This window comes from Xiphophorus couchianus, chromosome 3 (genome assembly GCF_001444195.1).
Source record: "Xiphophorus couchianus chromosome 3, X_couchianus-1.0, whole genome shotgun sequence".
In the NCBI taxonomy this organism is placed as follows: Eukaryota; Metazoa; Chordata; class Actinopteri; order Cyprinodontiformes; family Poeciliidae; genus Xiphophorus; species Xiphophorus couchianus.
This window is the reverse complement of record NC_040230.1, coordinates 19,720,512-19,745,602: the sequence shown is the minus strand read 5'-3', so window position 1 is coordinate 19,745,602 and position 25,091 is coordinate 19,720,512. Positions and strand designations below refer to the sequence as shown.

At 40.0% G+C, this 25,091-nt stretch overlaps 1 protein-coding gene across 3 annotated transcripts in view; it reads right to left on the bottom strand.

Annotated features, from left to right (window-relative positions):
• The window catches only part of hivep3b (HIVEP zinc finger 3b), a 49,127-nt gene extending 25,939 nt beyond the window's left edge, over positions 1 to 23,188 (bottom strand). For all 3 annotated transcript variants that reach the window (XM_028012266.1, XM_028012265.1, XM_028012264.1), the window contains exon 1: positions 22,943 to 23,188. The gene's annotated coding sequence lies outside the window, so the exon portion shown is untranslated. The remainder of the gene's footprint in view (positions 1 to 22,942) is intronic.
• Between the last annotated feature and the right edge of the window lie 1,903 nt (positions 23,189 to 25,091).

Below are 25,091 nucleotides of genomic sequence, written 5' to 3'. Positions count from 1 at the left end.
TTCCATGCCGTACTTCCCTGTCAGGGACCTTCACCCATCCGTCATCCCTTTGTCCACTGTTCCTCAGACCGAGGGTTTCTGACGGGAAGATGTCGGGAGAGGGGGAACAGAACTGCCACTGTGGCGCTGATTGACAGGGAAGTTGCTCAGCACAGACGTTAAGAATACTGAGGCCAAGCCTGGACATCTGATATAGTTGTGAGTTGCCCAAAAGCTCTACAACAACCGGAAATGGTACCGATACGGTTCAATAACGATAACGGCTCCGATACCAACGTGGCTCTTCGATCTGATATCAGGTTTGTATTAAAGCTGATTTTACCTGGAAAATTTCAGTCTGTCAGCGTTGCACATAAAATGTATATCAACAAATGTTTTGAGAATGGGTGGTGCTGATTCCCACCCATCACCGTGTCATCACACTTTTGCAGTTTTAGTCAACCCAACATTTTTGGGTAGAAAATATTCCCGTCTACCGCAAGATGTTTAGTAATAACCGCGAGCCAATTCGTACCCACCAGTTGTATGCTTCATACCACTTTGACAACCAGCAATTTAATTTAATTTTCTGTCTTCTATACATAGTCTGCTGTAAGGAAATGTGGTAGCAAAGATTTAGTTTTGATCATTGATCATAATCTTTGATGCAGTGCTGGTCTGTGTTACACTTTTCAATTATACTTTAAAAGTTTGTGTGTCTTGCACAAACATTTTATAGCCTCACCTTCTTAAAATCAAAAACAAATATTTTATTGAGCTGTTTGGTTTTCAGTGTCATACATCTTTACTCATTCATGATCATCAATTCATGGCAGAAAAAAATGTTACAGAGGAGAAATCTGCATGTACCGACTTTTTAGACCCTTTTTAACTCCTAACATGTAAACGTTTTGAGGGTGACAGCAAAGAGGTTAGCCAACATTTACATTCCCATTAAGCTACAAAGTTGATAGTAGATACTTTAGTTATTAAAAAGTAGAAGTCCCTTAATCTCACCAACAGATTTAGCATCTCTGTTACACATTTTTTTGTAATCTAAAAGGGTCATTCTCGTAAATGCCATGTTTAATTCAAAAATATTAATTCCACAAGGACATTAAATGCTACTATTATTTTAAAATATTAATATTATGAGCACAAACAGGTGCTGTTTAGCAGGTACTACATGTGTGTACCTGCTACACACATGTAGTTTGTTTCTTGCTTTTCACTAAAAGCAGCAAACAAAAATAAATGTCTCAAAGAAAACGTTCCAGACAGGAAAGCTTCAGTAGATATTTAAATTCTGATATCGGACTTGGATATCTCCTGGAATGGAGCATCTTTAACAGGGGAAGTGATGTTCAAAATAGGAAGTGCAGTGATTGTGAAGGTGTGAAAATACTGAGTACATTATTCTATAAGCATAGAGCAGTTCAGACTTACAGTATATGCAAAGCTGTTTACAGTAAATGGAAACAAGGACTCCCCTATGTGGCACAGTCACATGAGGAAATTTCATTACTTCTCCACACATGTTATAATGTAGATAGAAGGAACACCTAAAATGCAAACATCATGCTTTATAAGAAACTTTGTGCTGTTTTGGAGCAGCCGCAGACTATAATTTGGACCAAATGAGTGGTTTACGCATTTACAGACAACCGTGCACATGACATATTTTTGGACTTTCTCCCTGTAAATTGCAGACAGTGGCAGTGAAGTGGGAAAATATGTCAGCATTCAGAAAGAACTCTCTCTGTCCGAAGGCTGGATTATTTCAGACGTGTGGTTTTCCAATAAACTGACCCATTCTCTTCATAAGACTGTGGTGTTATGATAGAAATGAGATCCATTTAAAGAGCGACCCTACCCAGTGCGTACGAGGCTCGGCAGTATTATACCTGTTTGTATTTACCAAAAAAGGAAGAAAAAAAACAACAGCCCTAAAAATAAGAAAACTCTAAACTTGGAGAAAAGCAGCTGATAATCATTTGGGAACAGGATGTTAGACCCCCAAGTCCGCTCACTCCTCAAGGAAATGTACATTTACTCTATCGTCTGTCCTTTTTGTCTGCTAACAAAAATCATTAAGGCATATTTTACAGACTTTAATCTCTATTGTTTTCACTTTTAAATACAGAACCATAATCAGCAGCAGAAGCATTGAGGCATTTCACAAACAGTTGTGTAATTCTGAAGCTGTCGATTTTCATTATTTCAATGCAGCTATGAATTAGTGAAAGATGTGACACCGTGCACATGACATATTTTTGGACTTTCACCCTGTAAATTTCATAAAACTCCAATAACCTTTATACTTAAACAATATTGGAGGCATTTTTGCCATATCTTTGCTTAAGTCTACATTTAAGAATTGCACAGATGGATTTAACTACGTATAAATGGAGAATTTTGGAGTGTCAACTTTGAACTTTAAGAGGCCAAATTAAAGAAAGAAGGAAAAGTTAAAACAGAGATTCCTGTCAGAGACACTTGATCCCCTTTTCGTTCGATACTCGGCACGAGAGGTATGCAAATGAAATAAAAGAGTGACAAAGCACACGGGGGGTAGAGGGTGTGGATAATTATAGAAAGAGGAACTGACATTTTCACATTTTCAGAAGCTGTCCTCCTTGTGCTCACAGATTTCACTGATGCGTGGACGTCGAGACCACAGAGCACGCTCTCCCACGCAGCTTACTGTACACGTCGTTCACAGTCGGCTGCTTTGTATTTAGCTTTTCCTCTGTCACGGTGCGAACAAAAGAATGTGTTTGCTGCAACACTGTGATGAAAGAAGTGCATTCACTTCACTGAATAAATATGGAAAGATACAAAAGCTCTGTTGGCATGAGCTATATTTTGAAAATATTCAATATCATTCAATCTTTCACTACACTGTGTTCCAAATTATTATGCAAATTGGATTTAAGTGTCATAAAGATTAAATTTTTTGTTGTGCTATTAAATTTATAGATGGTATTGTGTGTCAGGGCTCTTTGAATCATTATAATTAATTTCAGAGAGCTGGGTTGATTAGTTTGTCTGGTGAGCTCAATTAAAGGAAATCTACTTAAGAAGGATGTTCCAGATTATTAAGCAGGCCACAGGTTTCAAGCAATATGGGAAAGAGAAAGGATCTCTGCTGACGAAAATCATCAGATAGTGTAGTGCCGTATGACAAGATATGAAAACATTAAGATTTAATGAAAACTGAAGCATTATCATCGTACTGTGAAGAGATTTGTGGCTTATTCAGAACAAAGATGGATTTTTACAGATAAAGGCAGAATGAGGAAGGTTTCTGTTAGACAAATTCATCGGATTAAGAGAGCAGCTGTTAAAATGCCCTTAAAAGCAGCAAACAGTTATTTGAAGCTGCTGGTGCCTCTGGAGCCTCAAGGTGGAGGATCCTCCAGAGGCTTGTGGTGCATGAACCTACTATTCAGCCACCGCTAACCAGAGCTCACAAGCAGAAACAGTCGCAGTGGACCCAGCTGTACATGAAGATTGATTTTCAAACAGACTTGTTCACTGATGACTGCTGGATGGTCCAGATGGATGCAGTAGTGGATTGGTGGTGGATATCCACCACGTCCCAACATGGCTATGACGTCAGCAAGGAGGTGGTGGAGTCATGCTTTGGGCTGAAATCATGGGGAGAGAATCATTGGTCGGCCCCTTCAGAGTCCATGAAGGTGTGAAAATGACCTCAGCAAAGTAGAAGGATTTTCTGACTGATCACTTTCTTTTATGATTCAAAAAGAAGAGCCGTACCTTCAGTAGCAAAATCATCTTCATGCATGACAATGAATGCTGCAAGGAATACCACTGTATCATTGGCTGCTATGGGCATAAAAGGGGAGAAACTCATGGTGTGGTCACCATCCTCCTCTGACCTCTGACCTATTGAGAACCTTTGGAGTTTCCTCAAGCAGAAGATCTGAGGATGGAATGCAGTTCATATCAAAACAGCAGCTCTGGGAAGGTTTTCTGACATCCTGCAAAGAAATTCAAGCAGAAACTTTCCACAAACTCACAAGTTCAATGGATGCAAGAATTGTGCAGGTGATATCAAAGAAGGTCCTATGTTAACATGTAACTCTGTCTGTTAACATGTTTTTGATTGAAATAGCTTTGATTTTAGTACATGTGACCATTTAATGCTGCACATTCAAAGAATGACCGTTTGCAGTTCTTTATAATCCATAAAATGTTTAGAAAATCTGCTGTGCATAATAATTTGGAACAGTGCATTTTGAGTTTTTTTTATTTTTGAACAAAATACTGTTCTCATGGGGAGCTTTGTTCAGTAAAATTTGATTTATACTGTAATAGTTCATGACTTGAAAATTGTACTAACCATCATTTGCATTGACCATTTAAGAAAATCTGGGAAAATATCACTTGCATAATAATTTGGAACACGGTATATGAATTAAGTTTTCATGCAGGCTGTTGCAAACAGGTAACAAATAACAAAGGATTCTCCGTAATTGAAACCCTGCCTTCTCATGCTGGTCAGTGGACTCCCGTCTTTGTTTTTTAACAGCTATCACTTTTGCACAGTTATTTTCATTTTTGCTGAAGTTATCGTTTTTCTGTGAAGTCACCCTTGTGGATTCCTCCCACGTGATGAGAAAACCAGCGATAGTTCCTCTTTTCTTGCAGCTGTTCTGCGTAAAAGCCACAACAGGTTCACCCTTCTGGCTTCATACAGGAACCCGGCGCCATGACTTATCACCTCATCTCGGTAACCTGCCGCGATGTTAATTCAAGCTGTCGCTGCTTGAACTGCTGCCTGGACAAACACAGATCCAACAGGTGAAAGCCTGGCCTGAGAGCGTTCAAATGCGACGACCGAGCCCACAGAACATATCAACACGGCCTCCTTCTGATTGCAGAGTTTACTCAAAACTGGACTGGTCCAAGTAATTGCTACCTGCAGTAACAAACAACTCAATTTAAATAGCGTACATTTAAAGTTTACTCTGCCTCCTCCACGTCAAGCCCCCGCTCCCTGTTGTGCTTGGTGCCCTGCCGCATTAGCGGCCTGTCAGCAGAGACTCTCCTGGAGCATCAATGCCTCGTCAGCTCTCTTTCCGAAGCCGATTCATAAATACACACAGCACTTGCTGTTTTGTTTATGCATTCACTTGACTGGAAGTGGAGGTGAGTGTGAATACAAAGAGAAAGGAGGAGTGTGAGAAAAAGTAGCAACACACGAGGAAAAACAAACTGTCTGCATATGTACAAGAGAAACTCTGAGACAAGACAGAAAAGTTTCACTAATAAAATCTCATGATCTATGTAATGGCTCTCACTTGTGCCATTTGAAACATGTGTGCCTTGGCACTTTAGGAAAGCAGCTCTAAAACAGCATTGGGCAGTTCATTTATACACAGTTGTCAAAATAAAAACAAACTGCACCATAATAACACAATTCTGTACAAATGTACAGAATTGCTAGGTTCACAGGGTGGGGCAGTAAAACAACAATAATGTCTATTGTGACCAACAGGTGATCAATATTAATAGAAAATCTGTTTCAAAGAATTTTGATCATTTCACTGAACACCAATCCAGAACCGCAAGGCATTCTGGGTGATGTAGACTAAGCATGGTAGGTTAAGCAATCAACTAAGCAGCCATTTGATCCAGGTGCGTTAAACCAGGGAGAGAACTAATACATGCAGGATGCCGGCCCTCGAGGACCGACTTTGGGCACTACTGCAAAGTCATACTAAAATATGTAATAAGCTAAATTATCAACAAGTGATATCAAAACAGAGGCTAATGCTAATGTTAGCCAAGGGCTTTAGCAAACTGCTCAACACAGAAATATTCCAGCCAAACGATGACGTAAACTTACTGAAGACATAATATTTAGATGGTTGGTTGAAACTTTGGTTAAGGTGTGATATCGACAGAACATTACAGCTTTTGAAAGCTTGTTGGGAAAGCATAGTAGGACTGTGCTGCAGAAACTCTGGTTGGGAAGAAATATTTGTCGCTGTCAAGAAAAACAGGTACTGCAAAACTCCGTGCAAAACCATATGCTGGGATTCGAACCAGCATAATCTGCAAGGCTTCTAACTTGAAGCCAATAAAGGGAATTTTCTAGGCTATTTGGTGGGTGAATCACCAAATAGTCTGGTGCTATTTGGTGATTACTACATGCTATTTTACTGGAGCATATGTAGATTTTAAAACTGAATTTGCAGGACTCTGTGATGACCCAATATAATAGAAGGTGGGTAGCTAATAGATACTTATAGGACCTAAATAATCACACTGTTCTAGCTGTGGTCACCTTATTTTTACATCAACAGTTTTCACTTGCAGAGACAGTTTTACTGTACTATAAACACAAGGTTTATGATGTTACGATAAGAGCCAAATTTTGCTGTCTGCTTATAATAACACAATTTTAGTGATAGCCAGACATAAACCCCCCTGTTTCTGCACCATGACTCAAGTCTGCTTGAATTGCATCACACAAGACAGTAGAGTGGAGATTATTTGTGACTGCCTAACTTTTCATGCCTCTAGTAAAAGCATGGAAAATCCCAATGTGCCGGCACTGTAACTAAAATATGGCCCAAGCTACTGCAACCAACTGGCCCACTTCGAGTTAGCAGACTTACAAAAATGTGTCAACAACTGCTCCATTTGTCTCCGGGAGGCGAAGTTTTACTCGACCAAGAGACAGGACCACACTTAACTATGCTGACTTATTTAAAGATGTTAACAAGAATTATTGTCACTGCAAACGCACACAGTTAGAGAGGGTGATAAAAATCACAGTGTTTTAAACACAGTCTCCAGGGGATTATATGCTGGCCACCAAAACCATAATGTAAAATGATAAACTGTGCTCTTGGTTATCAAGCACAAAAAGTCATTTGACCTATTAGGAATTGTGGCATGCCTTTGTCCAGTTGTAATCGTCTTGAAAAGATCTGATTTAGGAGAAATAAAACCTCCCCGAACCACAGGCACTCCCTCTGCTCCTTCCTCTGCTCCCATCCCACTCATCCCGAGAGCTGCATCATCCTGCCTGCAGGCCTGATCATTTGAATATAACAGAAAAAAAAGAAGGGTTTGCTGAAAATAGATGCTGTCTGAAAAGTGTACTGCAACCACAAAGGCAGAAGACAAAGAGAAAGAAAATAATATATTGAGAGTAATAAAAAGATATGGAGAGGAATCAACACAGTAATGTAGGATAGGTGGCCGAGTGAATTGATTTCCTGCTACTTCTTGCCTAGTTATAGTAGCTGATTTAATGTAATCCATGCTTTACTGGTTTCCATGTCCATATAATTCATTATACCTCTATTACCTCTAGAAATAATCCCCCTTAAGGAAGTGCAGGTCACTGGATAATATAGCAATGTGAAAGAAACTAGGTGCATAATTAATGCTTCTAATGATAATCAATTAACTATCCCAGCCACAACAACACTTAAAAGTATAAAAGAAATTACATTTAAGACAAGATAAGATATAAAAAACTTTAGAATATAACCAAACTTTCAGCTGCAGTGTCACTGTTTAAATTTTTTCACCCTTTTTCTATAATTAATAATCAGGGTATTCAAACAGGTTAAAATGTTATATCGCAATAAGAACTCTGGATGTGTATTTTTGTCCAAATTTGCGTTAAGAGTGCATTCAAATTAGACTGAGTGATAAATGAATAATTTCCAGGAAAGATTTTCACAAGACAGAGTAGCCTTGATGATGAATGTGGTTAAACAAGTTTTTGACTCAGCTGTTCTGTGTTGATGTGCCAATTTTAGTTATCCCGTTTCTAGAGAAAACAGATCCCTTCACACATTATAAAACATGTTCATTTCTAATCTTATAAAAAGTTAATTTTGGTGTCAAATGCCAAACAAAATGATCAGAAACAAAATTGATATACAATAATTAATATGAAATAATGTCACACAGGAATATATATCATTTTGCATTTCTATTTTCCCCGTATCTGGCTTTCTGAAACATACTACCAAAATACATAACAAAGAGCAACAAAGGCTCTTTGTGGTTAGAGCTGACAAAATCTTGACACATTCGAACATTTTACAGCAACAATGCAGTATGCATGCATGTGTAAATCCATTTCTTAGAAGTGTATCTTCTCTTGTCCCAGAAAGGATAATAGCTTATGTCAGACCACTAATGTTCCTCCTTAGGAGATCTGGCTATGCAAAAATTACAAGTAATGAGATCAGAAAATGCAACACCTTCAGTAGGTCAGCTACTTTGTCCAAATCTAATTTAACACAGCCTGACTCTCGAAATAATTTTTCTAAGCTATAGAAACTCATTTAGAGAACCGTGAAAAGCTGACAAGGAAGTCATAAGGCTGAACCCGCAAAAAATTAAACAAATGGAAAGGTGTGCCCTCCAGTGAGAAGTTAAAGCAAGAGGAGAAAGTCTATTTGGAATATGTCAAAAATCTAATCTGGCGTCTCAGTCCTGCTCATTACTGATGCTGAATACGAACTGCAAATCCTTCAGCTGTGCACATCGTCACAAATTGCCAGTATTAGAACAAATGCAGCAAAGGGGGAGTTAAACAACAAGCTGTGTGCAGCGTGTGTGTGTGTGTGTGTGTGTGTGCTTGCAGGTACACGCCTGCTGTAATTGCAGCAAAACTCTGTGAACACAGAAATTCACTGAACACACTGACTTATTGTCAAGTCTTGGTCTCTTAGACCAAGACTTGAAAACCGCCAGATTTTGTGTTGCTCATTGTGGTTTGGCAGGTTGTCAATGAGTGCCTGAACGGAAAACTGTGAAAATGATGTTTACTGATATAGTTAGACATGAGAATCAGTGTGTTTTCCGTTTTAAAAGTTTTCAGTAAAACATTTTTGGTGTTTTATTTTTAAAGTGCTAAAACACACCTGAATCAAATTAATTCACCCTCAAGTTTGGCAAAGTTACATAGCTTTGCCAAACTTGAGGGTGTGCTGAGGATGTAGTCTACAGTAGTGATTTTAGTGTGTAGGAGCACGGATGGTTCTAAAAGTTGCAGGGCAGTAGACCCCTGTGCTAAACCAAAGTATAAAAGGTGTGGCAAATGAGAGACAAAACTAAATATAGCACTCTATTCAGAGTGAAAAACTGTACTGAGAGTAATCTGATAACAGAGAAGTTAGACAGAAAGGCAATAAACTGCATTACAGAGATTGATGAGGTGAAACCCTGATGATACCAACAAAGCGAGCCGCTGCTTCCGCGGTTTCATCTCTTGAGCAACCGACGTCTGACTTGTGTTCTGGAGATGCTGATAACATGACGGACCGGGTGAGGGAAAACACAGGCTACGGCCAATGAAAGAAATACTGTTACAACAGGGACAGCTCGCTCTCACAAGACCATCCATCCCACAGGCTGACAAAGACACATTATGCTTTTGCACCGACAGAAAAAGGAAAAACAACACCAACAAAAACTGCAGAAGCATTAACCACAACAACTTAACTTAAGATTTACAACCATACTGCAAAGCTGGTCATAAAGCTGATATTGAAAACATGCTTCTTCACATCAAGGCAACAATGCCTTTGTGTGTTTCATGCTCTCTTGCTTGGGCGAATTGATTTCTCCACTTTACACCCGTCAACTCTCCTGTCCTCTCACAACACAGTTCTCACCAGGGCTCCTCTCTCTCATCTCCCGCCGCTGTGTAATTTGGGCACTCCCACTGTAATGGACACCCTACTCAGGGGCAATGAGTGGGAATCCAGTGCCGCCGCTGCCCCGATGCAACGATGCTCAGAAAGAATCCCAATGAGAGCTATACCCACACTGAGGCACTCTGAAGATGGAAAATAAGAAATGAGGAGTCTTTCAGATAACAAAGAACAGAAAGAAAAGCCTACTTCACTGCCAGGTGTGCACCAGCCTGTAGTGTCCTTGTGGCTGCGGTTGTCAGAGTGAAAAATCACGTCTTGGCCGGAGCCAGAGAAGAACACTGCATGTCCTTCCACTATACCATCCCCCGGGCCCAGCAAGCTGTCAATCAGCTGACACCAGGGCGAAGGCAGGGTCCTCGGAGGACAACGGCAGCGCCATTAAGCATATTAAAGTTGCAGAGTGTTGATGAAAAACTGAATGCAGTGACTAAGCTGGCCTTTCTCCCTTGTGGCGTGCTGACAGTGCAACACAGGGAACAGGGAGGAGGCGGCAGACTACCTGGACGCAAACACACTGACTGCTGATCGAGGTGGCTGACAATGACAGGATTACATAATTAAAGCAATCTAACTCCTCAGACTGAGGAAGAGCTTCTTACCGGAAGCTTCACATGCAATATCTCTCCATAGCTATTGTTAGAGCAGCTATGGCTAACTAATGGCATAATTCATTTCAGCCAGTCCATTTAATTTTACTGCCTCGTGTCTCCAACTAATACTGAGACATGTTACAGAGCAGTAAAACCTGCTCTGTTTAAATAGGTGCAGGTTCTGTTAAAGATGAGTAAACATTACTCCAATAGAGGAGAGGAAAACAGCAAGAGAAGGTTTAGGAAGCAATTACTGGTCTGTTGTTACATCCATGCAGCCATGTATCTATAATACATCTTCTATTCACGAGCCATTAATCCATTCATTCATTTTCCATTCATATGTCCATCCATCTCTTCATCCAATCACGGATTCATTCGTCAAGCCATTCTGAAATTTCTGGTTTTCAGAGGTTCCTTGTTGAAACCACTACTAAATGTGGAGAATTTTTTATTCATATACACGTCGACTGCACAATCGCAACATTTGATTCTGAGATATTTTTATTTTTTTTAAATAACAATGTATTACCAGGTTCTGCTAACCACAACGTTTACTGGAGTAAAAGTTGTTATCGAGGGATGAAGATTCATTCACAGTTTGTCACTTTCCGGTGTCCTGAAGTCGTCCCACCTGGAAAATGATTATTGTTCTGTTTCAACGTTTTGCCAGCAAAGCTGATTAGAGGATTTTTAATTGTGCTACTGTTCAGTCAAAACAAAGTGCTGCATTTTCTTGCAGGCAGATTGAGTTTTAGGAGCCTGTTTCTCATCAGTAAAGTAAAATCTAAAAGTCCAGTGGATAGGTTTTGGGCTTCATCCATGGCCATGGGGAGTTTAAAAACAAAGTTAGAGGAAACATAAAAGCTACAAGAAAAAAAATTTACAGGAAACTAAAACCGAAGATTTGAGATTCTATGTTTTGGGGGGGGGGAGGTCCACGCAAACCTTAACTATTTACCTTCTCTTAGTTTATCCTCAGCACCTTATCCATCTTTGGAAATCAAAGGCTGATGAAAACCTTGCCTTCAACATCTAGCAGCAGAGGATAAACATTTAGCCCTACGATGAGAGGCAAACTCTCCCCCCATCATCCCCATCATCTGTTTATTTTCTCAATTACGCTCCGTGAGTCTGTGTCAGTAGCTTCGGGGGTTTTGCTCTTGCAAGAGGCAGGAGGGGGAGGAGAGGGGATCTTCTATAGGGGTGCAAAAGTTTGCAGAAAATGCATGTTGCAGACAGTGTATGTATGTGTGAGACTGTGGCACTTAAAATAAAATTAAAAAATCATTTTAAAGTGTCTCTAACAGATGATATGCATTTTCTACAGATCACTAATCACTGAAGTGAAGGATTTCTAATTTTTTTATGTCAAATTTTTATATATGTATAAAATTGCTTGCAAAGTTCTTAGTTCTTGTCGGACAATTTTTAAACAATAAAAATCGTTTAAAAATTGAAGTTCTTAAACAATAAGAACTTCAATAAGAATTGATGGTCAAAATAAAAACATATTTTTAGCTGTAAATCTCTAAGATCTGTAAAAAAAACAATAAAAAATCTCCATTAAAGTTGAGTGTTTGCAGGGTGGCTACCAGGCTGTTCAGGTACAAGAAAGGCACTGTATGTGTCAAATCTTTAACATTTCTAAGAAAAATGAAGGCGTTCTTTAGTACCAATAATCAATCCGTTGCAAAAGTTTGACTCAGACAGAAGACACTCCAACAACCAAAAAAAAAAAAGAGTCTGCACTTTGAGTTCAGAGTGGCTGCGGTGAAATTATCCCAGTAACTTCTCTTTAGTAATGGTTTTCCTTTCATTCATGTCTTGTTGGTTTTTACCACCATTGAGACTTGGTTAGATTTTGGCACTATTGAGGTTTGGTTTAAAACTGACTTATTTGTAGTTCACTAAATTCAGTGTGAGCAAAGGATTGATTGTTTAAAATTGGCAAGATATACATAAATTACAATGCAAAGAAATCTTCTTACAGTTGGACTAACTAAATTGACCGATCAGAATATCCAGTTTCCGTCTTGAATTGTCTAAAATTTGATTTTATAATTTTCCAAGTCTAGATAATTATGCATTACTGAATAAATTACTGAAAATTGGGTATGGAAATAAAGCTTTAAATTTCAGATTTTCAGCCAGTAAGCAGCTTCTTAGTTCCTAAGTTTTACTAAACTAAACGTTTCCATCACAGTGTTTTAAGAAATCTGGAATGCATTTGGTCATGTGTAGCTCAAAATTTCAAAAAATAACTGAACTGAATAATTTTACTCTCAACAGTGATTATCAAAACCTAGTTTGAAATTTGTAAAACCTGTTGTAAAAACACAAAACGGAAGTATTTCAAAAACTTTTTTCAACATTTGGATTAACTTAAATCAGACAAATATAAGGAACCTCAATATATGGACCAGTCAACCCTGGACTGCACTGAACAGTTTGTGACTGACTCGATCATTTTAAAATGAAATAAAAAAATAGAGATCTGTGGATTTCTAAAAAATATTCTCCTTCTTATGAAACTTGTACTGCACCGTATCATCTTGTCTTGTGAACTGGATGTGTATTTACTCTCCTGACATCAACACTCTTGAAAAATAATTGATGGCTCAGATTAGCTATGAGTTATTACACTTCCTGCAATCAATACATGAGGCCTAACTGCCTGACTCCAGCAATCTGCGTCTTGTTTCTCCTCCGATTTAATTTTCTTCTGTCAAATACCCTATTTGGACACTAAAGTTTAAAACCATCATATTGCTAAGCGTATAATTTAGAACTTCATCATTCCACAGTAATGTTATCTTAATGGTCTCGTGTGCACTAGATGAGTTCAGACTGTTTAAAAAAAACAGTCTGACCACAAACATTTTCATCAGGAAGTTACATCAGAACATGACAGCCAGTCTGATTCTTAAAGCACAGGGGCAGCCTGTGTCCTATCCAACCCGAGCCTCTGCAGGAATCGTGTCTGTAGGAATGCTCATGCAAATATTGACCTTCAATTAGATGAAACAGACACCCAAACTCAGGGCCCGGAATATGAAGGGATCAGCAAAAACGCTGGACACATAAACAGCTACAGAACATGCTGTATAAACACACACAGTGTACAGATTGTGCTCAAACACATCATGTATAAATGCACCTTCCTTTGCAGTGAACATATATCAAATAGGAGACAAGTGCAAAACCCAAAGGCTTACTAAGCACAGCTTTCCAACCTCAAACAGGATGTCAGCAGAGCATCGGGAGCAACACGAAACCACAACAATGATTACACATTTCTTTTGTAGCAAAAACAGATGAAAATCTGTGGAGTTTGTCTGCTTTTTCAGGGAGGAAATAAGAAAACTAAGAGCTTCCACGCTGATGGCAGTCGACCACACTGCTGCCTAGTTAACAGCATATAAAGAGAGGCGATGGGCTGCACGGTGGCGCAGTTGGTAGCACTGTTGCCTTGCAGCAAGAAGGTCCCAGGTTGGATTCCCGGCCCGGGATCTTTCTGCATGAAGTTAGCATGTTCTCCCTGTGCATGTGTGGATTCTCTCTGGGTACTCCAGCTTCCTCCCACAGTCCAAAAACATGACTGTCAGGTTAATTGATCTCTCTAAATTCTCCTTAGGTGTGAGTGTGTGAGTGCATGGTTGTTTGTCCTGTCTCTCTCTGTGTTGCCCTGCGATGGACAGGCGACCTGTCCAGGCTGAACCCCGCCTCTCGCCCGTTGACAGCTGAAGATAGGCACCAGCGACCCTCCTGACCCCAAGAAAATGGATGGTTGGATAAAAAGAGATGTTCTTCACAAGGCCTTCCATGACAATGTTGGACCACACTTTCTACAAGAGCCAAAAACATATGAATATACCTAGCAAAATTATTTATACCTCTTGTACAGCTCCAATAAATTTCATTTTTTTTAAGGCTTTCCCTTTATTTGCTGATTGCACAAGGTTCTATTTATGGGTATCGGATTAAAGGGGACTGAATACAAATGCATGTCACACTTTTCAGAGATTCTATTTTCACAAATGATTATAATTTACCCTCACTTTACAGTTATTAGCTATTGCATGTTGTCACATCAAGTTGCAATGAAATATGCAAAAGTCAGTAGCTGTAATGAGACAAAATGCCTTTAAAAAGGGAAGGAAAATGATCACCTTTGCTGGGCAGCGTACATGTAAGTCCAAGCATTAAGGATAAAACTTGAACGCCATAATATCCAGTGAGTCAACAGATCAGACTACAGTCTCGCCCCCGAAAAAATAACAAGAAGCTGGCCTCTGAGCTCGATATAAGCCTCCACACTTCAGAGCCTGAAGGCCTCACAGGTAAGAGACTGCTCCTCAAGGCTGAACATGGCATGCAGCAGACTGCCAGTAAAAAGAGTCAGACAAAACAAATCTGGATTTTATTGAAGGCTGCTCCACGGATTTCTCAGGGCTTTTAAAAACGCACACCCGAAGGAGGGGGCGGTGAGCTGCTGGTGGTGCTGGTTTTGGATCTGTGGGGTTAGTTCAGCCTCCCTGCCTCAACGACAGAAGCTCGGCATGGGGGATTGCACCGGAGCATCGCCTGCCGCCTTGATTTGCTCGGCAGATCCGCGGCAAGGTTGGGAGGATTTCTACTCCGAAAGCTCTTTTAGCCTCCCACAGAGCAGAAATCCCCTCCAATCCTCACTTGCAGTTTCTGCAGGGGTACCGTAACACGCTGGAACATACGACTGCTTCAGACAGAGAGAGAGAGGAGTAGAGCTGGATTTTGCAGAAGATGAACAAAAATAAACATCTTTAAATTTAAACAATACAATCAGAACTGCTAGTGTTGTGCTGCCTGTTTCTCTCCTTCCTCATGGACTCGCTAAGCAGTTCTGCAGGCACCGCCACCGCCGTGTTAATGCTATAAAACTAAACAGATGAAGATCCTAATGGATGATGCAGCCAGGGGATTTCAGGGAAGTTAGACCAAAGGTAAACAGCTGCCCTCTTTGCAGGTGTTTGCTTAATGAGCACAGATTAAGGTTGCGAAGAAGCATTTGGAGACTGTAATCTGCACAGAGGCCCTCTCTCTCAAAAGGCATGGTCCGAGAAGTGCCATGGGACCCAGAGCAGGAATACTTGAGATTTAGAAGAGGAAGTGATATCCTGTTCTGAAAAGTAATACCATCAGCAGAACAAAGACTGCATCTGCCATGACAATGTGCAGCCCTGCAAGGTTACAGAGCTTTACTGAAGTTTTAACACCCTTTTGAGCCTGTCCATGTTTTTTTCATGTTACAGTGAAACAACTTTTGACGTGTAGTTCATAAGAGTTTTATCAACAGAAATTAAATCCAGTTAAAACAACTTCATGCAGCAATTATCTAATAATCGCATCAAACCAAGTTATTTGTGGAACCACCTTTAGCTAAAATTACAGCTGAAAGTCTTTAGGGTATCTCTCCACTACTAAATCTTTGTAAAAGATTTGAAGTTCAGCCTAAGCAAATAGACCGTGTTGAGCTGATAGCATGTATGAATGGCAATTTTCAAGCCTTGCCACAAATTCTCAATTTGGTTCATTCTGCCTTAGGGTTGTTGACCTGCTTGAGGCTATATGTGAACCCCAGAGTCTTAGTTTATCCCCACATTTAAAATTTTGCCCATAATCCAAAAGGTACTTTTTTTTCTTCTTTTTTTTGGATTATAGGCAATAAACTCACTGGAGCAGCCACATGTGCCACATGTTGTGGATCCCTGTTGCTTCTTCAGAGTTACCATTGGTCTCTTGGCTGCCTCTTATTTCACTCCATTCCTTGGCCTGTCAGCATCCATGTCTTCATAGGTTCGCAGTATTAATTTCCATTTTGGGACGATGGATTGAACAGTGCTGTGTGAGAATGCTAGGGACTTAATGTTGCTTTAAACCTCTCCACAACTTAACCTCTGACCTATCTGGTTTGTTCTTTAAAGTCATCATGTTGCATGCCACTCCTTATTTTTTTTATTTATTAAAAAAAAACACATATCAGTTTCCTTCCACTTCAAGGTTATGCGCCATTTTACTACAAAATAAAACCCCAATAAAAAAATGTATAAAATTGTGTTAATCCCATTCAAAAGGCACTATAATTGGCCATTTCAAAAATTACCCTGAAACTTCTTAAAAACTTCGACTTTTCATGTTCTCATGAGTTCCTCCCACCCCCAAGTTTCGCAAATCTCACAAGTGATATCGTGACCTATCCCTTTTCAAACATACCTGCGGTGTTCAGCTCAGAGGCTTACAATCACACAACAACAAAAACAGTTTCACAACGCCAGCCACTGTGCACAAAAAAGGTGCCCTCAGTGTTGCCATAAGAAGAAAACAGAGGGATTACAAGATATACACAAGAGAACAATGCAAAATATAAATCAGGCAACAATTGCATAACTTATGGGCTGGTGCAAAGTTGGCATTGCTCTGATGTAATAAACATGTGGCCTGTTTTGAAGAAAGAGTGCCATCACAAACGGCAAACTTGCTAACATTCCAGCTGGGTACCGACTGTGCAGGACTAGGTAATGATTAACTCTTACGAAAGGAGTGTGTGAATGAACAGCAGCCAGTTTTTATGAGCTCCTCTATCCTGCAGGACATGCGCTGCTATGTACATCATTGTGTGCATTCGTCGTTACATAACCCCGGGCAAATACGCATGGTAGCAGGCCAGGCATCCGAGCTGTAACACACATCCAGATACCGGCCCATGGCACACACACTGAAACTTAATCTGCAGTTCAAGAGGCAGCCAACACCCTGGGCTGAGCAAGAGGCGAACAGAAAACTGAACCCCCTTCCACCTCCGACAACTACACACACCGTGACACAATTTGATACAAATATTCTACACACAAACCTCCACCGGTCTTAATAAAGCACCAGCTCGGAGCACCCTGCATGCCTAGGAATAAGATTATTAGGCTAGTGGGACACTTGTGCGGCTGCCAGAATGGCACTCCTGGCCTCCGTTCTGGACGGGGTGCTCGTGTAAATGTGTATCCAATGTCTTGTTCCTGGTTCAGTCTGGTCGCCCAGCACAACAGTGGGTCTATTCTTCAACAGCGCTTCACCGAAAAGGATTAATCAGCGACAGTATGGACATCGAAAGGTTTCGGCCTGCCAGCAAAAAGGATTTTATGACTTAGGTGTGTGTTACCGTTTTCTTTTTTTTATACTGCCATCATTCTTACTGGGGCTCTGATACACAATGGAAACTTCAACAGGCTCACACATGCCAATTAGCACTTTGAGGAATGTGTCACGCAAATAAAGAGCAGCAGAATATTAATATTGCATGTTATAAAAGAGAATACACTTCCGCATGAGGAATTCAGACAAATAAGAACAACAGATGAGTTGCTGACTCTTTGCTCCAGTGTGATCATTAGTAGCTTTTTTACAGTCATAATGGGAGTCATGTCTGACAATCTGCTCCAAATACACCCCCATCCTTCCCAAACTTCCCTCCCAGTTGCAATTTTTTACATTTGAGTCATCAGGCTTCACGTCCAACCCCCATTTACTATTAAAGGTTTTGAAGAAAGTACTCATACTCCTTGGTGATTTTTTTTTGTTTTACATTTTCAAGAAACACTTCTGTTCTACAAATACGCCTAAATGTGTTTTTGGGGTGTATTTCTGACATTTCTCCATATCTAGGGACTAAATGTGCTCATTCTTTGTTGTAAAATAAAATAAAATCATTTAGACTGAACAGAGAGGCTCTGTAAGAATACATTTTCAAATCTTCCCACACATGATGATTTAGTTCCAAAGTATCTTCCCATCGACTCTGACTAGCTTCTGTCTCCCTTCTGATGAAAAACAACTGTACAGAATGATGCTGCCACCGCTATGTTTCATAATGGCACAATGTGTGCAGTATTAGTTTTTCACCACACAATATTTGCATGTAGGCAAAAAAGTCTAAAGGAGAGTTTTCATGTATTTTCCAAGCACATGGTGGCATTTTATAGCACAGTCAAGTAACTCTGTTACCTTCAGTTGCTGTAAAGATTCCGTATCTATCAACAATGACTTAAAAAAATGTGACTTTGTAATTTTACAGCTTGGAATTGGCCCTTGTCTCTTTAAGAAGCTGCTCCTCTTTCCGACTTTCCGCCTTCAGCACGTCATCACAACAATGCTCCTCCAGGATGTCATTTGCTACTGTTCTTAGGAGCGTTGCACTGAGAAGCAATTTAAGTACAATAAGTTCTGCTGACTTGCAGTCCCATCGGGTGTTTGCTAATTGCTGCTGCCACTAGTCTGGTGGAGCTGAGTGGGGAAGGCGCGGCTGAGGAGTGCTCTGTGAGACGAAGCTCAGTAGAAGACTGAGGAGAAGCTGTGTAGAAATAGACGGCGCTTTATGGAAGCAAGCGTTCAGGCACCCCAAAAGACTTTCATAGAAAATTCAAGGATTTCGTAAACATTCAGGGAATAATCAAAGCAACACTCCAGGTAGGTTTTTTGATGAGGGAATGACATTAAAACATTATATAAAACAACAAAAAAAATGCCTCATGTGACCAGAGCATCTTCTTCCATGTGTTTTCTACATTGCTTTTATTTCTTCCGTTCCATTCACACGAAAGGCCAGATTTGTTTGATTTGACTATATGACTATCAGCTGTCCTGCCAAGGACACCTGGGCTCTGGATCTCTGTAGTTCCTCCAGAGTTCACTTCTTGGATGTTTCTCTAATTAATGCAGCCATGGTAGGTTTAGACTATGCTGTAGCACACCGTTTCAGATGATGGACTGAACAGTAACTACTGTTGCAAAACACTTTACAAGACCTGTTTTGATCTGTAGCTACTAGGAAGAGTAGGAAAAAGTCCAATAACAACATACGGGCATGTCTGGCTGAATCATGCACTAATCAGTCATGACAAACTTCTGTTTTCATTAAACTACAACTGAGAAAATGCATTGTGCAAGTTTCTGCAGCAGTAAATACCAGTGCAGTTTGTAATGAAACTGTCGCTGCCAAGCTGTTGACAGACAGGCTCATATGAATGATCACGTTTAGTCTCAGCTTTTAAGGTTGGCTGTTGTTCTTAAAGAGCATCCCGCTTTTATTTCAGCCACGTTACAAAGTAATAAAACAAACTTCAAAGTAAGCCTGGCAGAAAACTTTTACCTTCCATCTCCGTCAGCCATAAAAAAAATAGCAGCAGCTGCTGGGTCAAAGTATATGAGCAGGATCCATTCAGCCTATTACACAATCTTTCCTATTTGCATGGAAATGGAGAAGTGGCCCCACCCCGCCCTCCCCCTGGGACGCCCTGTTAAACAAGTGTCTTTCTTCAGCCAGCAGCACAAGTAGTGGTGGCCCAGGCCGAAGAAGAGCACTGCAAGGTTGCCACTTAGTGCTGATTCAATAAGAAATAATAACATGTTGGTTTCTCTCCATCCATAGCCCTTCACCATTACACTCAGTATGTCTTGTTCTGTTGGTTAAAGTATGACATTATGGGACACGAAGAGAGGAAATGACACAACAGCATCACCGGTTTAGTTTGGTTAGTTTCGCTTTTAAAAGATACAAGCTCGTGACATTGTTCCAAGGAATAACTGGATTTAACTTGCACTGCTTTTATATAAACTTAGATAAACGTTTTGAATAGTTAAGTTGATGAACAACAGAATTAGAGATAAAAAATAATTGACATTTTAAGACTAAAGGTTGTGCTTTAGAACCGAGTTGCAATATTCAGAATACATTTTTTTCCATCAGTGACCAAAAGATGAACTGATAACCTAAACAAAACATATCCAAATCATAGTTCTACCACCACTGTTCATCTGATTGGTCCCAGCTTTCTTGCTAGATCACATGATCTTTGGCTTTCTCCCTGATCCTCCAACCTGGCAACTCACTGTTCATCACATCCTGTGTGTGAAAAACTAAACACTGACGAAGCCAAAGTCAAAGACACTCTTAGTTATCCTTGAAGTTAGCCTGTGTTCACTTGTGACCTCATAAAGTATGACACATCTTTCTCTAAAAGTAAACATTACTCCTCCACCATACCTGGGAAGTCTTAGTTTCCCTTCTTTTAATCCTAATCTCATATTCAGTGTGACTAGAAGAGTATCTAAACTCTTTGGAAATGTCTCAGTAATTCTTTCCAGGTAAATAAACATCAACACCCCATCTCTAAGGGAGAACATATTGTGTGTGCATTCTGATAAGTGTACCATCATTATGATGTGTAGCTGTACATTCAAGCTCTTCAAATAAAACAAATACCTATAGGTCACATCTGAAAATTATGAACTAACTTCACCATCAAATTATCTCACAACATCAGAGGGTCAATTATGTTATTATCCAGTGCCGGCCCAAGTTATAAGTGAACTAAGCTTCTGCTTAGGATCCCTAAATCAACAGGGAACCACTTGAATTATGGTTCACAAATAGATTATCCTTGTGGTAATCGTACAAAACAAAACATGTAAAATGTTTTTTTCTGAGTAAAACATTTTGTTGTTGGACAGGTACATATTTTTGAAATAGCCTAAATGTTTTTCTGCTCCAGCGTTTTCTTTAAAAAAAGCTGATACAAACTTAAAAGTTTGTATCACGTTAGTAGTGCCACTCTATCTGTATAAACCAGTGCTATTAACCATATATAATTAGTTGTTTTTCAACCCAATGCTAAAATATTATTTAATTTATACATCACTTGGGTAACACATAACTTTACTTTCTGGTTAAAAATCCTAATAAAGGTAGAGATGAGTGTCCAAAAAAGTGGAACCTCATCAGGACGTCTGTGCGAGTCAAAAGTGTAAAATTGATATACATAAATGCGACTTGATTACACACACACAGATTATTTCTAACCACTGTGGCTTGTGGCTAATGAAAAGCAAAAATCAAAAATATTACATATCACTAATAACAAGATTTTTACTAGATAAATGTTATGCTATTGTCATGATAAGACTTACACAACCAGAAAAATGAGTGCTGTCTTTACAGTTGTCAGTAACTCTGTGCACAGGGAGTAAACGTCACAAAAGGTCATTGCTAAAAAGGTTGGATGTTCAAAGGGTCTGTATCAAAGAACATGGAAAGTTGAGTGGAAGCAAAACAGTGTGGACGAAAAAGTGTGGTCACAGTCATGGCAGGTTGCTTGATCACATCCATGTGAGGGTTGGGAAGAGCCTTTTCAAAAGGTTGGGAGAGATTCACAAGGTTTGGACTGTGGCTGAAGTCATGAGTAAAGAGCCGTCACACACATGCAGGATTCACGCTGCAACTGCATTCCAGGTGCTAAGCCTTGAACCAGGGACAATGTCAGAATAGTCTGACCTGGAGAAAAAGGATTTTTATTACCTTTGTTATGAAAGTAACAAATTAAGACTTTGGATCAATTGCAAGTTAAGTGCAAATTAAGACTTTGGATTAAGAGTGGAGAGGCACAGAATCCACTTGGCGCTACGTTCAACTTCAATGTGAAGTTATTACAGTAATGATATACTCTCTTCACCTAAACCCAATAGAACCAATGGAGTTTTGTCATGAGCAAAATGAGAGACAACAAACCTAATGATGCTGAGGAAGCTCCTATCAAAGCTTCCTCAGCAATTCAGCAGAGCCACAGGCTGTTAACTCCTTCGACGCAAAAGGAAAACCCACCAAAACCTGAATGCACATATTGTACATCCTTTTTAGTAGGCAGACATCTCAAGATATAAAATCCTGTTATTTAATAGTTGTGTGTAACTATAACATTTTCTAAAAAAAATTGAAATTTGGGGTTTTCACTAGCGGTAAGTAAGCAAGTAAGTAAATAAAACCATATATAACAAATCCAAATCACTTTTTGGACACAAGTGCTGAAATTAAGGAACTTTTAATGATATTGTAATTTATTTAGATGCACCTGTAAGCTCAATAAACAAATTATCCTAAAAAAAAAAAAAGTAATATGTATTTTATTACTGCTTTTAAAACGTGTTTTAAATCTGTTCACATAAGGCTTCATTTAGGGGGAAAGTCTTGAAAATCCTCCCTGGAGGTTCATTTGCATGTTCAACAAGTCCAACAAAAGTACCACCGTTATCTCACAATGTAAAGAGAAACCAAAACAAAAGCCCTAGCCCATCTACACCACAAGGGCAGACCGACGGAGTAGAAGCATGATGTCATCCTTTACAAATCCACAAAGTGACGGTACAGCCCTTTTTGGACAACCTCACGGGCTGGACCATCTGGATCTGCTTCTTCACACGCGCAGACACAAGATCCGCCGCTTTCCTCAGCTGGGATCGCAAGAAGACCGAGCAGGTTGAGTGAAGGTCCATGATGCTGTGGTCTGTACGCTCAGCACCTTGAGCCGCTACCCAAGCTGCCTGAAATCCAGCTGACCTGCCTGCTGCTAATCTCGTCTGCGTGCAACATATGTTAAACAACCAATCAACAAAACAAACCGCTACAATCAGTCCACGCAGCTCAACTTTAACACACAATCAGGCCGAGGAAAGTAAAGGGTGGGATCTGCACTCAACTTCTCACCCCTCTCTCTCTCTCTCTCTCTCTCTGTCTCTCTTTCTGAAACCGAAACCAACTCCCGCACAGGCACAAACATTTCGGTTAATATTTACCAGCTCGCTACGGTGTGCGCGCTGCAGCCACCTATCCCGAAGCGAAAGGGCCAGAAGTCCGCATTTCCTGGGTTGAGATGCGCCGGACGCGGCGGCCGTGGGGCGCTGCTGTGGACGCAGAGTCGCGTTGCTGTTGGTTGTGCTGGGGTGCGGGGTGCCCGCTGCTGCCGCTGTGTCAGACCGGACGGCGATGCCACGTTCAGCTGATCGCCACAACAAAACAACATCTCGCCCTACGCATCACACACTCCGCGCTCCCCGCACGGCAGCTCCCGCGGTGCGCCGCCCTCCTGTCAGCCTCCACCAGTGGACTGGCGCGCCTCATGAATAACCATGAGCTGGCGGCGGAGGCCATTGGCTGGCAGCAGCAGTTCCTGGTTCGGACTATTGTAATTAGCAGGGAGAACTCGGCGTAGTGGGCTCAGGAGTTTTCACACTAGCTGGCTTTGAGGTGGACTTAAGGCGTTTTAATTTGCATCTATGGTTTTAGAGTTTACACGCGCTTTGTTTGTGAATACGACATAAGAAATTGGAGCTAAAACAGCAGTGGATCAAATGATAAGTAATCAATTCTTCTGGAGGACCGAGTTTCCTCTCACTCTCAAACAATTCCCCCATATCCTGTTGGTAGCTGAACGATAAATGTAGAATAAATCATCGTTGCAATATTAGTGCCATAAAATTAACATTAAATGTCTGCTTTAAATGCAGTCACGTCTTGTTGTATATAGTATTATGATCTTGCTCTATGCCTACTAGTTATATTTCACAAAATGAAGTGTCCTGACTTGACATGATGATGATGATGATGACGGCGGAAATAGGAGGAAAATGTGCATTTATGGCTACAGGTGATCAGTATTCAACATTTACCTGTGATGCGGGAGTTTTAAATACTTTTGTGGATATTGTGTTTCATAAATGCGACATTTGAGACAAGAGTTGCTCTTGGTCACTCCACTCTTTCCAAAGTGAATACTTCCACATTTCACTCTTGTTACTTTCCAACTTAAATCATTGTATTGCCAACTTAGTTTTCTTTTATTATGCATTTTTAGAAATTATGAAACTTAATTGTCATGAAAATGCTAAAATCTTACATAATTGAATTGATTTGTATGACTAAAAACTAAACTAAGATAATATTGAGCAACTTTATGGAATCCTGTACTCACATGTTTCCAACAGAAGACTGTAGATTTTTTTGAAAATTTCTTATTTGCACCATTATTAGTGCTGATTATTAATATTAGGAGTAATACCAATTATGTAGTAAAAACAAACCTATATTTCTTACTTCATGGGGCAGGAATCAGAGCTGTCCACAGAGGGAGGTTTATTTCCCACTTTGACAACAGACAAAATTATTTTCTGTACTTTGCTCATAGTTTTATGTATAGAAACATAATTATATTTACAATAAGGATGTTAATTGGACTTGTTTTGGTTTAATTAGGTCATAATCTCTCATAATCTCTCATATTTTACAAGTCAACTGGCCCAATTAGGGGTCCCAACCAAAATGTATGGCATTATTGTGTCTTAAACTAGAAAATATTTGGAATTATGAGCATTTTTATGAATATTTGTCTCAATTATTCATAAAAAATACTTAGCAAGAAGAGAGTAAAATCTCAAATGCCATGTTTTTACATTATCGGTATGAAAAGAATTAAGGGAAAGTGATGAAATGTGGGCATAAAACCAACAATGGTCAATGAGTAATTCATTTATTTATTTTTATGTTCATTTCTGTCCTCAATAGTGGGGCTTTTACTCCCTGCGCCATTTTTTATAAATAGCCTAATAAAAATAATTAGATTCTTTTGGGGCTGGTGTGAGCCCCACAGCTGACCCTCCAGCTGCACAGTTTTAATATTTTCTGGAGGCAACATAAAAATGTTACTGGCAGAGTCACATGTGTAGAAACATTTTCCACACATCTCTTGCCTCGTTGTGTCTCATTTTGACCCAATCCTTTGTCCTTCTAATACCTGAGGGACAAGAAGAGTGGTGTTGAGGGTCAGGTGTAGCAAAGGTCACCGAGAGATACAGCCTTGACTGGTGTTGAGCAGATCAAACGGATCCCTAAGGCCCAGCAGGCAGCAAAGGACAGGGGCAGCCAGTACACCTCACAGATCCCCTATGA